This window comes from Peromyscus californicus, unplaced genomic scaffold, assembly GCF_007827085.1.
Source record: "Peromyscus californicus insignis strain IS unplaced genomic scaffold, ASM782708v3 Scaffold_10__1_contigs__length_136768540, whole genome shotgun sequence".
Classification (NCBI taxonomy): Eukaryota; Metazoa; Chordata; class Mammalia; order Rodentia; family Cricetidae; genus Peromyscus; species Peromyscus californicus.
The window spans coordinates 27,213,391-27,228,087 of record NW_026294391.1 but is presented as its reverse complement, the minus strand read 5'-3'; positions in this window follow the sequence as shown (position 1 = coordinate 27,228,087).

Genomic DNA, 14,697 nt, shown 5'->3' with positions numbered 1-14,697 from the left:
CTGCGCATGCGTCACATCCGGACCGAGCTCCGCCCATTCTGGCGTCGGGCGGGTGCGCGTGGAAAAGGGGCAAAAGGCTAAAGGGCTTTCCCAGCGGAGCCCCGCCCCGTCTATGCCCTTTTTACTCTTTCCCCAGCTTTATGAGCATTTGGACAGCATCTTTTTGGGCTTGTCCTACCGGGTCTCATTTTGTGATTGCCTCGAAGTGACAGCCTTGCCTTTACAGCTCCAGCTAGACTATGTTACAGCCCTCACTCCCCCCCCACCCCGCCCCTTGGAAATGGAAAAGTCACCTCCTGAGCCTAAGTAACCCAAGCTGAGGGCAGTGGCTCATACCCGAAGTCCCAGCATTTGGGAACTGGAGGAAGGAGAATCAAGAGTTCAAGGCTAGCCTTAAGTACATAGTGATTTAGGCTAATCTGAGCTACATAAGACCTTGTGTTAAAAGCACAACAACATTAAAAAAAAAAACCTAGGGGCTGGAGAGATGGCTCAGAGGTTAAGAGCACTGACTGCTCTTCCAGAGGTCCTGAGTTCAATTCCCAGCAACCACATGGTGGCTCACAACCATCTGTGACAAGATCTGATGCCCTTTTCTGGCCTGTAGTCATACATGCTGTATACATAATAAATAAATAAATCTTAAAAAAAAAAACCTAAAGAAGAAAAGAAAAAAATTGCAAGCAAGAAGTTGGGGTGGAGTACGTATAGATTAAAAATGGTTTACAGTGGCTAGGTGAGATGGCTTAGCAGGTAAAGGTACTTACCACCAAGCTTGTCAACCTGAGTTTGATTCCTGGTACCTATGTGATGAGAGAACTCACTCTTAAAGGTTGTCTGTCCTCTGACCTCCACACATGCTCTGTGGCTACCCACACAAAAATTACAATTGAAAATATTTTCCACAGTAGCTTAGAGAACTGGGACTATAACTCAGTGGTAGAGTGGCAAAACACATGCCCAGCACAGCAAAATGTGAACATACATGCACACAAAGAAACTTAGCTGAACATAGTGGTACATACCTGTATTCTCAGCACTCAGAAAGCTGCGGCAGGAGGATCTTGAGTTCAACACCAGCCAGAGCTACATGAGACCCTTCTCCAAAACACAAAAATGAGTGAAACAGAATATAAAACGCCGATTGATTACATGGCTCATAGGTAAAGGTGCCTGCCACCTTGCCTTGACCTGGGACTCACATGGTAGAAGAACCTATTCCTGTAACTTGTCCTCTCATTGCCACACCTGTACCATAATATGTATTGTGTTTGCCTCACACCCCCATACAGTAAATAAAATGTAATAAAGATTAAAAGAAAAGAAAAGAAAACATTTGGATATTTCTGCTTTCTTTTTTTTTAAAGACAGGGTCTCAAGGCCTGTTGTGGTGAGATCTTTAAGTACAGGGGCAGAGGCAGGCAGATCTCTGTGAGTTTGAGACCGGTCTTGTCTATATAGGACATCCAGGGTTACACAGTAAGTTGGTTTTTTCTTTTTTCATTGCTGTTTTTTAAAGATAGGGTCTCAAGTGACCCAGTCTGGCATTGTCTTGAACTCTCTGCCACACTCACCAAGCCCCCCCCCCCCCCGTTTTCTTTGTTTTGTTTTGTTTTTCAAGACAGGGTTTCTCTGTGGAACTCTGGCTGACCTAGAATTTGCTCTGTAGACCAGGCTGGCCTCAAACTCACAGAGATCCACCTGCTTCTGCCTCCCAAGTGCTGGGATAAAGGTGTGCACCAGCACCTCCAGGCTCCTCACCAAGCCTTTCTTATCTGGTTCTGGGAATCAAACTCAGTGCCTTCTTTATGCTAAGTATGTATTCTACCAACTGAGCTACACGCCCACACTCTACAATTGTGCATTTTATTTGGATACTAATTCAGCAAACACACTTAAAAAGAGTATGATACTTATATAGATGGCAATTTGGAGCTTAAGGAGCTAATGAGATCAAAGAATTGTGAGATTCTATTTAAATTGTAGTCAAAATTCAAAATTTCCCATCAACCATTTTGAAGTCAGCAATTCAGCAGGGTTAAAGCACATTCACGTTACTTTGCAACCAGTCTCCACGATTTTCCATCTTGCAAGCTAAAATTCTTATACAACTTCCATTCTCTTCATGTAAACCTCTGCAAGCAGGAAGGAGGCCCTAGGTTCAAACCCCAGTACATGGAGTATGGGAAATTGGTGTAATCATACAACATTTGTCTTTCCTTATTGCTTTTCTTTCTTTTTTTTGATACAGAATTTCTCCGTGTAGTCCTGGCTGTCCTGGAACTCACTCTGTAGACCAGACTGGCCTCGAACTCACAGAGATCCGCCTGCCTCTGCTTCCCAAGTGCTGGGATTAAAGGCGTGTGCCATCAGTAATGGTATTATTATGTGGCTGTGGGTATAGGTTTCCGAAGAAGTTCTTTTATTTTAGAGAGTCATATTGCAATATTGGAGGACAAAATGAAAACATGATCAGAGATTGCTTCAAATTAATACCAGAAGCTCTGGAGAGATGGCTTAGTAGTTAAGAGCACTGACTACTCCTACAAAGAACCCAGGTTCGATTCCTAGCACACATGTGGTAGTAGCTCACGACTATCTGTAATTTCAGTCTCAGGGGATCTGATACCCTCTTCTGGCCCCCACAGGTACCTGGCAGGTATGTGATACACAGAAAGGCAGGTAAAACACACATATACCTAGAAATAAAATAAATCTTTTAAAAAATTACTACCAGAAGTGGGGAAATAGTTGGGGATATAAATGAACAAACCTGTCCTTGGGTTTGTAATTGTTGATGCTGACTGATTTTAATTTTATATCTACTTTTTTTCCGAGACAGGGTCTCACTATGTAGCTCTGGTTGTCTTGAAACTCACTATATAGACCAAGGTGACCTCAAGCTCACAAAGATCCACCTGTCTCTGCCTCCCTAGTGTTGGGGTTAAAGGTGTGTGCCACTATACCTGGCTTATGTTTACTTTTTTATGTTCTTGTTTTTTCTGTAACAAATCAAACAAGGAAAACTGGCAAGGAATTGATAAACATATTTCCCAAGTTCAAACTCTAGACATTTGGTGTAGAATGATGCCCATGTGTGGAATATTCCTTTACACTGTGTGAATATGTGCCATTGTGATTGGGTTAATAAAGAAGCTGACTGGCCAATAGCTGGACAGGTAGAGGTTATGAGGAACTTGCAAAATAAGAGAGTGAAAAGAAGGAGAGGAGAGATCTCTCAGAACCGAGAGGAGACAGAGAGAAAGAGATGAACTTGTAGTGAAAAAAGGTATTGAGCCATGTTGCAGAGTGTAGATAAGAAATATGGGTTAATTTAAAATGTAAGAGTTAGCTAGTAACAACTCTGAGCTATTGGCTGAGCATTTATAATTAATAATAAGTCTCAGTCTGGTTATTTAGAAGAGGCTGCTGGGACACAGAGAAACTCTGTCTACATATGGTGCCCAAACAACTGGCACCTACATCCACATAAGACCGGAGAGCTTAAAAAAGATTCTAAGCACACAAAAATAGAGCCAAACATCAGCTTCCTGATAACCATTTTTTGATGGGTGATATCACTTTGTATGCTGTGAATGTGTTGCTCTGATTGGTTGATAAATAAAATGCTGATTGGCCAGTAGCCAGGCAGGAAGTATAGGTGGGATAAGTAGACAAGGAGAATTCTGGGAAGAGGAAGGCTGAGTCAGGAGATGCCAGACTGCCATCCAGGGAGCAGCATGTAACATAACAGCACACAGGTAAAGTCACAGAAAATGTGGCGACATATAGATAAACAGAAATGGGCTGAGTTTAAATGTAAGAGCTAGTCAGAAGTTAGCCTGAGCTAATGGCTGGGCAGTTATGATTAATATAAGCCTCTATGTGTTTTCTTGGGTCTGAGTGTCTGTGGACTGGGTGGGACATAGGAAAACTTTCAGCTACAATCTTTTCTTGGGTAGGCTCAATACTAGTGACAAACAGAGGCACAGCTCCTTTAAGAGGCAGCTTCCTTGGCTCAGTGCTAGTGTTAAACACAGGCATGGCTCTTCTACCAAATACTTAAATGGGGTTTATGAGCAGCAGAAGGTGTGCTACACAGTGACAACATGAACCCAACAACTTCCCAGAGCTGCAGCAGTAAACATGGCTCCCATCAGTACCTCCACCATGAGGCTAAGCCCTCAGGGAACCAAGTGGGGAGGAGCCAGCCACCAATCACCATGTGCTACCACTATACACTAAGTTTCATAGTGCCTGCAGCTGACATAGCAGTTTAAGATTTATCTCATTCAATCAGAGAACAATATGGATGCTCAGTAAAGACAAATCCAGATGAAAAAAAACCTCTAAATGGGTTACAGTGTGTTTAAAAATATATGTAGGCTTGGGAGAGAGAAGAGATAAGGTATATGCAGTCAAATAATAGTTAAACTATTAAAAATAATTTAAAACTAATGAAGTCCTTAAAAAGAAAGTAATAAAAAATATAATAAGCCATACAAAGATGGGAAATACACAGAGAGGCTGGATTTTGTATGTTATTGTGTTGTCTTTAGATTTTCTGATTGCTAATGAAGGAACAACAGCTGCTAAGACACATTGGATTATGAAATCTGCTTTATTAAACCAACCTTTATATTTTAAAGATGTCTTGACTTCAAAATGGAAGTCAAAGATATGCTACTTTGGGGAAAATGTTATACTTTTATTTCCACAGGAGATGAGAGACTGTGAATTCATTCCAGGTTGATAGAGATCAGGTTTGATTGGAGAAGACTCCCTTGAAAATCCTGGCTACAGACATAAAGAAACAAACCTAGAAAAACTACAAAAATGTAATATATATTTCACCTGCTCAAACATAAAACAAAGAATCATCTTTGGCTAACTTGTGTACACACAGTCTGTACTTGTATTAATACAAAAATGTATGTTATCTTTAAACGTTTATGTATTTGTAGAACAAGGGTACCAGACACCAATAAAAATGGATGGCCCAGATAATCCAACATCTCAGAGCATCTCTGTTTCAGTTTCCTCAGAGTTTTGTATCCAGAACAGTTTCAAGTCTGCTGGCTGAGATGGTTCAGCCTCACAGAGTACTCCAGTCAAGACTTAATCATTATCCTGATTTTCTCAAGGTTCCCCCAAAGATACCAGAGCCCCAAACAACAGCAAGTATTTGAAAGAATATTTCACATTTCCAAGACTTGGAGTTTGGGTGTGTTTGGGTTATTTAATGGATTATGAATGTTTGTCATTGTTTAGGGGAGTTGCTTACAAGTTGTTATTGGTCATAGTAAAAAAAGGCTAAACAAAAGAATTAAATTCAAAGATCTCTTTCTAAAGGAAAAAAGGGGATAGGATATAGGAATGACAGAAAAAAGGGTAGATTGTTGAATATACTTTTATCTAAAAAACAACTATTAATCTCAAAATATTTTACATTGATATGGCTTTTGTTATATTGATATAAGTTTAAAGTTAATTTTGTTATACTGTGTGTATGTTTCTACTTTTGTTTGGGGTATTGTGTTTATGTATCTTATTTAAAAATGTAATGTATAATTAAGAAATACAGATTAATAGTCATCTATAATAGTCAAACTTATAGTCATGTTATGTTTGTTTTCAAGGTCACACACAGGTATCTTTAGATACATAGATGGTCTTCAAACACTTCAGAAATCTATAGAACATGGCATTTAAAATATTTTAATAATATTAGGTTTTTTTTATGATAATGAGATATGTCTGCTCCAGGCAGCACCAATCTACTTCAGAGAAGATGATGGGCATCAAAGAAACTCCATATAGAGTTTGCTTTCTTTTGGCAAAAGTTATCCAATGTAAAGAAACTGCCCTTGCCTCAATTGCTGAGACAAATATACTGTCCAAACTGTACCAGCAGGATGCAAAAAAAAAGACTGTCAAACTTTGCCAAGATAGGACAGTCCTTCCAAATTCCCTGCTACTCAAAACTGTCTGTCAGATATACTAGGCCTGTAGGCCAAAGTTGGATGTCCCAACATTATAGAAGATCTTTGGGTGATTGTCCAGGCAGCCAGATGTCCCTGTCATTAGGTAACATTATAGCCTTCTGGGGTCTTTGATGGAGTTAAAGACTAAATAATTAGACTTAAAGTTTTCCTTAGCTATAATAAAAAAGTAAATTAGGCCTAACACTTTAGACTCACAAAGATAAGATAAATAATAGAATATTTTCTCTAAATTTGCCAAATACAAATGGACTGGATATTGTAACTGTAATTCTTACTTGATAACTGTTTTTGAGGTATATAATTTTACTATGTTAAAGTTAAAACCTTCCTTTTTGCCAGGTGGCAGTGGTGCATGTCTTTAATCCCAGCACTCAGGAGGCAGAGCCAGTTGGATCTCTGTGAGTTCAAGGCCAGCCTAGTCTACAGAGTGAGATCCAGGACAGGCACCAAAACTACACAGAGAAACCTTGTCTCAAAAAAACAAAAACAAATCAAAAAACCCTTCCTTTTCTATTTAGACAAAAAAAGGGAAAGTTCATAGATGAGGTAAATGAGCCTTGGGGCAGCACATAGATTAATAGAAATGGGCTAATTTAAGTTTTTTTTTTTGTTTTTTTTTGTTTTTTTTTTGGTTTTTTGAGACAGGGTTTCTCTGTGTAGCTTTGTGCCTTTCCTGGGACTCACTTGGTAGCCCAGGCTGGGCTCGAACTCACAGAGATCCGCCTGGCTCTGCCTCCCGAGTGCTGGGATTAAAGGCGTGTGCCACCAACACCCGGCCTAATTTAAGTTTTAAGAGCTAGCTAAATACAAGCCTAAGCTATCAGCCAAGCATTTATAATTATTAAGTCTCTGTGTGGTTATTTGGGATCAACTGCTGAGACATAGAGAAACTCTGCCTACACCCATGAGTCTGCCTTCCCCTACCATTTTGACAATTCCAGTGATCTTTGGAAATAAATGGAGGAACTGATTATAATTTTGATTTCCCAGTGGTCTAGTTCTCTAGACTGACATGTACTTACTTTTTATTCAGATCCTGGACTTCAGCTTGACATGCCCAAACGATCACAACTCCTAATAGGTTTATTGAAATATAATTCAAATATCTTGCAATTCACCTGCTTAAAATATACAGTAAAATATTTATATATTTGTATGTTTATGTATATATGGCTTTGAATATTTAAAAATATTTGCTTATTTATTTTTATGTGTATATATGTGCCTGCATGAGTTTATGTGAACCATGTGCATGTAGACACCCTCAGAGGCCAGAGCACATTGGATTCCCTGGATCTGGAATTATAGGAAGTTGTGAGCCACTTGATGTGAGAGTGTTGGGAATTAAACCATGGTCCTTGGAAAGAACAGTGAGCATTATTCATTGCTGAGCCACGTCTTCAGTCCTCTGGCTTTTAAGTTAAAAAATTATTAGTGTGTGTGTGTGTGTGTGTGTGTGTGTGTGTGTGTGTGTGTGTCATTGGTGGCAACTATCTTTACTTTCTGAGTCACCTCACCTGCCATAAACTTTATATTATTTATTTATTGCACATGTATATATGATTGTGCACACTCACATGTCATGGCACACGTGTGGAGGGCAGAGGACAACTACTCTTCTACCATGTGGGTCTTAGGGGCCCAATTCAGGTAGTCAGGCTTTGCAGACAAACTTTCTTGTCAGGACTGCCAGCTCACAAATAATGACAGGGAGACTTAATATTAATTATGAAAGCTTGACCTTAGCTTAGGCTTGCTCCTAACTAGTTCTTATAACTTAAATTAACCCATTTCTTTAGCTATGTTCTTTTATGTGGTTCAGTTACCTTTATTCTTTCTGTACTGTGCCCATCCTTGATTCCTCCATGTCAGGTTGATGACTCTGTCTTTCTTCCTCTCTGAGTCCTCTCTGTCCCCAGAAGTCCCACCTAAACTCTTCATGCCTAGCTAAGAATGGCCATTCAGTTCTTTATTAAACCAACCACAGTGACAAATCTTCACACAGTAAAAAGGAATATACCACAACAAGGCTTAGCAGCAAGCACCCTTAACTGCTGAGCCATCTCACTGGACATAGAGATATAATTTTAAATTACTTTATTTTATTTTTGAGACAAGGTTTCATCATGTGTGTTTGCCTAGCCTGGAACTATGTTGACCAAGCTGGCCTTGACCTCATAGGGATCTGCCTGCCTCTGCCTCCCCAGTGCTGGTATTAAAAGCATGCCCCAGCCAGTTAGACCCCCTTTTTTAAAAAATGTTACTTTTATTTTTAATTATATGTATGTGTGTGAGCATGTGTATGTGAGAGCAAGTGCCCACGGGGATTAGAAGTGTCAGATACCTTGGAGCTGAAGTTACAGGTGGTTGTGGGTGCAGCGAATAGAACTCCAGTCTCTTGTTAGAGCAACAAGCACACTTAACCTCTGAGCCATCTCTCCAGGTCCCCCAATTTAAATATATATATTGATATAGATGCAGTAAGCTGGCTCAGTGAGTTAAGGCACTTGTTGTGCATGTCTGGTTACCTGAGTTCGAGCCTCGGAACTCACGTAAAAGCAGGAAAGACCCTTCTCCAGAAAGTTGTCTTCAGACCTCTAGGTGCATGTATACACAGCTCTCTAATACATTATGCACATACACACTAATACTAAATAAAACTTTTTTTTTTGTTTTGTTTTTCAAAACAGGATTTCTTTGTGTAGCTCTGGCTGTCCTGGAACTCGCTCTCATCATCAGAATGGCCTCGAATTCGGAGATCCGCCTGCCTCTGCCTCCCAAGTGCTGGAATGAAAGGCATGCACCACGACACCTGACTATTAAATAAAACTTATTAAAAGGATTTTTATTTTATGTACAAAGAACTAGCACGATCTCTTTCAGCGGGTAGACATCCTTGAATAATCCATGTTAGAAAGGTCAGGTGATTCGCATTTCCGGCATGTGGTCAGAAGGTATTTCCGGTTCAGACAAAAGCCATTTGTTTCGTCATTTAAAGAGCTTTAGAGCCCTAACAACCGGATTTTCCGTGAGTGGCTCCGGCGGAGCTTTGCCCATGTCCTGCTCTCCCTCAGACAGCCAAGGAGGGAAAAAAGACAATGGTATAAGTATTTAACATACTATTTACTTTTAAAATTGTTGGGAAATGTAACAAGACTTGCCATTTTAACCATTTTAAGGGTGCACTTTGATGGTATTGATGGCATTCTAATTTTTTTTTTCCTTGGGTTTTTTTTTTGGTTTTTCGAGACAGGGTTTCTCTGTGTAGCTTTGCGCCTTTCCTGGAACTCGCTTTGGAGACCAGGCTGGCCTCGAACTCACAGAGATCCGCCTGGCTCTGCCTCCCGAGTGCTGGGATTAAAGGCGTGCGCCACCACCGCCCGGCTCTAATTTTTTTTTTTTTTAATTGTAGTTATTTATGGGTTGCGGGAGCCAACTACGGCACTTTCTGAGATCTGAGGAGAACTTTTGAAAATCGGTTCTCTCATTCCAACGCATTTGTCCTGGGAATGTAGCTCGGGGGTGTCAGATTTGGTGCAAGTGCTCTCGTGGGCTAAGTCACCCCACAGACACTCTAACCTGTTTTTAAGGTTGGCGTATTGATTCAGCTTCAAAAGCCAGGAGGTGTCTTAGGATCAGTGCCTATCTGGCCGTTCTTTTTTCTCCGGGGACAGGGTTTCTCTGTGTAGCCCTGGCTGCCCTGGAACTGGCTCTGTAGACCAGGCTAGCCTTGAACTCAGAGATCCTCGCCTCTGGAGTGCTGGAATTAAAGGTGTATGCCACCACACTCAGCTTCTTGGCTCAAAGTCTGTGAGAACCTGAAATTATTGACAATTTTCAGCAAATGGTGTTTAAGCACAATTGGAAAGAGTGTAGAATTTGAATCAGAAGCCCAAGATAGGGGTTCTAATCCTACCATTTAGTAGGTGAATAATCTTGACATTTTGGGTCTTTTGGGGTGTCGAGCATGCCAGAGAGTGAACTTTGAAAAGTAATTTTAAAAAATTATTATTTATTTATGTGTGTATCTGTGTATCTACGTGAGCTAGACAGGCAGGGCTACAGAGAAAATCCCTGTCTTGAAAAACAAGAAAAAAAAAGGCTGGAGAGATGGCTCAGGGGTTAAGAGCACTGGATACTCCTCCAGAGGTCCTGAGTTCAATTCCCAGCAACCACATGGTGGCTCATCTATAATGAGATCTGATGCTCTCTTCTAGCCTGCAGGCAGAACACTGTATAATAAATAAATAAATCTTAAAAAAAGAAAGAAAAACCAAAAAAATTTATAACATTCGATTATATATATATATAATTATATATATAGTTATAAAATTATTAGCAATCAACATAATGATGACTTCTTTTTCTAAAAACCATCTTGAGAGTCTAGCACAGTGTTATGTCAGTAGTAGTTATGAATAGACACACTTTGATTTTTTTTGAGGTGTTGGCAATAAAACCAAAAGTCTTGGGCATAGCTAGGCAAGCCCTGTTCCACTGAGCCACATCCTAAATCTTTAGGGTTTTTTTTTTGTGTGTGTGTGTGTGGTTTTTCGAGACAGGGATTCGGTGTGTAGCTTTGGGGCCTGTCCTGGAACTCACTCTGTAGACCAGGCTGGCCTTGAACTCACAGAAATCCACCTGCCTCTGCCTCTCGAGTGCTGGGATCAAAGGCGTGTGCCACCATGCCCGGCCTCCAAATCCTTAGGTTTTTGGACAGGGCCTCACTACATTATACAGCTTAGACTTGCCTCGAACTTGCTGTGCGGCCCAGAGTGGTCTCTAACTTGGGATCCTTCTACTTCTGTTTCCTAAAATGTTTTTCTATTTTAAAATTCAAAATTAATAATATAATATTTATCATAGCCTCTTCATATTTATACATTATTTTTTATCTTTTGGGCTCATAGAATACTAGAATAATTCATTAGATGAGACCCTGTTTTCTGTTGTGAGAAGTCTAGCTGTGATAAAAGATATTTGACGTTAATGTCCTGTCTTTGTCTTTTTATTTTTTTGAGACAGAGTCTCTCTATGTAGCCCTGGTGGTCTTGAAACTCTCTGTGTAGAGCAGGTTGGCCTCGAACTCAAAGAGAACTGCTTGCCTCTGCCTCTGCCTCCTGAGTGCTGGGATCAAAGGCATGTGCCACCATGTTGGGCAACTCCTTTTTTTTTTTGGTTTTTCGAGACAGAGTTTCTCTGTGTAGCTTTGCGCCTTTCCTGGAACTCCCTCTGTAGACCAGGCTGGCCTCGAACTCACACAGAGATCCACCTGACTCTGCCACCCGAGTGCTGGGATTAAAGGGCAACTCCTTTTAATTAATGTACCTTTGATTAACATTTCACATTGCTGAGGCTCAGGTTCTTCATTCTAAAAGGGGCATCAGCCAGATGTAGTGGTATATGCCTGTAATCCCAGCACTGAGAGCTGAGGCAGGAGGATGAAGAATTTGAAGGTCATTCTTCATACATAGGACCCCATCTTAACTAAAATTAAACCAAAGCAAATCAGAGAATCATAGGGTTTTTTTTTTTCTGGTTGTAAACAGGAAATGAAGTAGGAAGATGTGATCCATTTTTTAAAAAAATTCTATTTGTTTTATTGTCAGTAATTGTAGGAGACCAGCTCCAACCTGTTGAAGGGTTCCTGGGGGGAGGAGGGAGGAATGAGGAAGCATTAGATAGAAATATAGACGGAGACAATGAGAAAGACAGAGACACAGGATAACTTTGTTGCACTGAGTTGATTCATGATGGGCTTTTTAAACATCAGCAAGGGGAGGGGCAAAAGACCACCCCCTTTCAAGGTCGGGGTATAAAGTACTAACAAGTGTAGACCCTTCAAAACACCTGGTAACCATGCCCTTGGCCAAATCATCTCATTATGCAGCCCTGCTGGGCAAAGAAAGCTTAGACTTTCTCACCTTGAGTAAGGCCTTACTAGGGAGCCTCTGTGAGTCCCCCACAAGTAATACTGTTTTATCTTTTTCCATGGATATCTGTGGCTCTTGCAAGGATGCCAAGTGGAGAGATACCTCTGTGTTTTTTCCCCAGAAATTGATTCCTCAATCCCAAACCCTTGCTGTTTTTGGTAAGGCTGCTTTTTCATCTTCCACGGGAAGAAATTGCATTCTCCTTAATAAATCTTTGTCTTTTTTTTTTTGGTGGTGTACACTTTTTTTTTTTTTTTTGGTTTTTCGAGACAGGGTTTCTCTGTGTAGCTTTGTGCCTTTCCTGGATCTCACTTTGTAGACCAGGCTGGTCTCGAACTCACAGAGATCCGCCTGGCTCTGCCTCCCGAGTGCTGGGATTAAAGGCGTGCGCCACCACCGCCCAGCCAATCTTTGTCTTTTGCTATGCAGCCAGAGTCTACCTTCCTATCAATATTAGGGGCACTCTCTTACATTCTGTGAAGTGCCTTGGCCTCAGTTAACCCTTTCAACTTCACTATCTTTCTGCCTTGCCACTCTCCACCCTCCCACATCCAACACCACACAGGCAATGCTGTTCAAACTTGATTCCAGGGATGCCTTATCTCAATTTTCTTTACATTGTGTGTATGTGTGTGTGTGTGTGTGTGTGTGTGTGTGTGTGTGTGTGTGTGCGCGCGCGCGTCTTTGTGGGCAAGATTTGCTAAGGGATGTGTGTATAGGTCAGAGGTGGGTTCTGGAGACTGAACTCAGGTTGTCAGGTTTTGCTATAAGCCTCTTGAGTCTTCTTGTTGCTTCCCTCCAGCTCCACAAGCCCCATCTGATTAAGTGGCGCAATGTTATTTATTAAGCAGTGCTGTTTATCATGCGAGAGAAGCCATGAGGCACAACGAAACCCACTATAAGAGTTTATTAAGGGAAGGGAATAGAAGGGGTGTGCAGAAGCCTATGGAATGATCGTGCAGGAAGAGAGGGAGGTGGAACCCGCTTTTGTAGCCCCCCCCCACCGCGCATATGTGCATATGGGTTTACGTAGCTATGCAACGCATGCGCATAGATTGTGTGACCACACTGCGTGCAGATTACATGATCATTACGTGATCACAAAGCACAGGGATTATGCAGGATGTAAGGCTCTAGGATGGCTGAGCATCTTGCCTGGCTACTGGACAGTGCATGCGGGGTCTTGTAGCTGGGTGAGTGCCTAGGACTTCTAACACCATCCCCGTCTCAGTTTCCTTTCTTTTAAAAATTTATTTTGTTTTGTGTTTGTGTTTATATAGCTCTGTGGCCATGCCATGGCTCCTGGAGGGAGGACAGAGGGTAATTTTCAGGAATAAGTTCTCTCTTTCTGCTCTGTGGGTCCCAAGGATCAGACTCAGGTCTACAGGTTTGGTGACAAGGACCTTTACTGGCTGAACCATCTCCTTGACCGTTTATCTCAAATTCTTATTGCATTTCAGCTGGTGTACCCTAAACTGTCTCATCTTTGGCATTGTTTCTCCTTTTAAATCTTTATTTACTTATATTTATTTTTAAAATTGTTATAGTATATGTATATGATATGTGTGTTTAGGGGAATGTGTATGGAGGTCAAAGAACAACTTTTGTGCAGTTTGTGCTCTCCTTTTTTTATTATGGATTTTGAGTATTGACCTTAGATTGCCAGGTTTGTGCTGCAAATGCTTTTACCCAATAAGCCAACTTCTTCTTCTTCATTTTTTTTTTTTTTTTTGGTTTTTCGAGACAGGGTTTCTCTCTGTAGCTTTGGAGCCTGTCCTGGACTAGCTCTGTAGACCAGGGTGGTCTCGAACTCACAGAGATCCACCTGCCTCTGCAATCCCGAGTGCTGGGATTACAGGTGTGCGCTACCACCGCCCGGCGAGCCAACTTCTTTGACCTTATTTATTTTTATTCATTTTTTTTGACAGGATCTCACTCTGTAGCAAATTCATGGTCTTTTTTTATTTTTTCTTACATATATATATTCATAAATTCTTACATATTTATATTCCTAAATATGTATATATATATTCATAAATATATAAATACAACCTGCCCAATCTATATAATGTTATGTTACCTGTATGTATATCATCTTAGGGCTGACCTTTTGGTATTGGATAACCTATTGGGGGCTCTTCTCTGTGAAAGACCATTTCTCCCACTCTCTACGTTCCCCAGTTGCCTGCAGTTCCTTGTCTAGGGTTGAAGCCCCCTGAGCTTTCTTCCCCTCCCATGTCAACATGTCCTTTGGTGTCATTGGTTCAGGTCCTGCTTAGATAGCTGTGTCGATGAGACTTCATGGGTATAAGCCCCTCTGACATATTTCTAGGAGACAGAATCTTACAGGAAACTTCCTGTTTGGCGCTTACAGTCTTTCAGACTCTCTTCCAAAGTGATCCCTCAGCCTTAGGTATAGGAATTGTGTTGTAGATGTATCAGTTGGCACTTGACACCACAGGATCTCTTGTTCTCTGTATTTTGATTGGTTATGGTTTTCTGTAATGGTCTCCAGCTTTTGTAACGAGAAGTTTCCTTGGTGAAGGATAAAAACTAAATTTGTCTGTGGGTATAAGGATAAATATTTAGAATGTAGTTAGGGATTATGCTCCCCCTCACTTTTCTTTTGTAAAGTAGTGGTTGTTTCTCCTCCAAGACCCATGACTTTACTAGCTCTAGGTGGTTGGCTAGGTTTCCGGTACCAGGCATAATTTCCCTCCTGTTGAATGAGTCTTAAGTTCAATTAGAGAGCTGCTGGT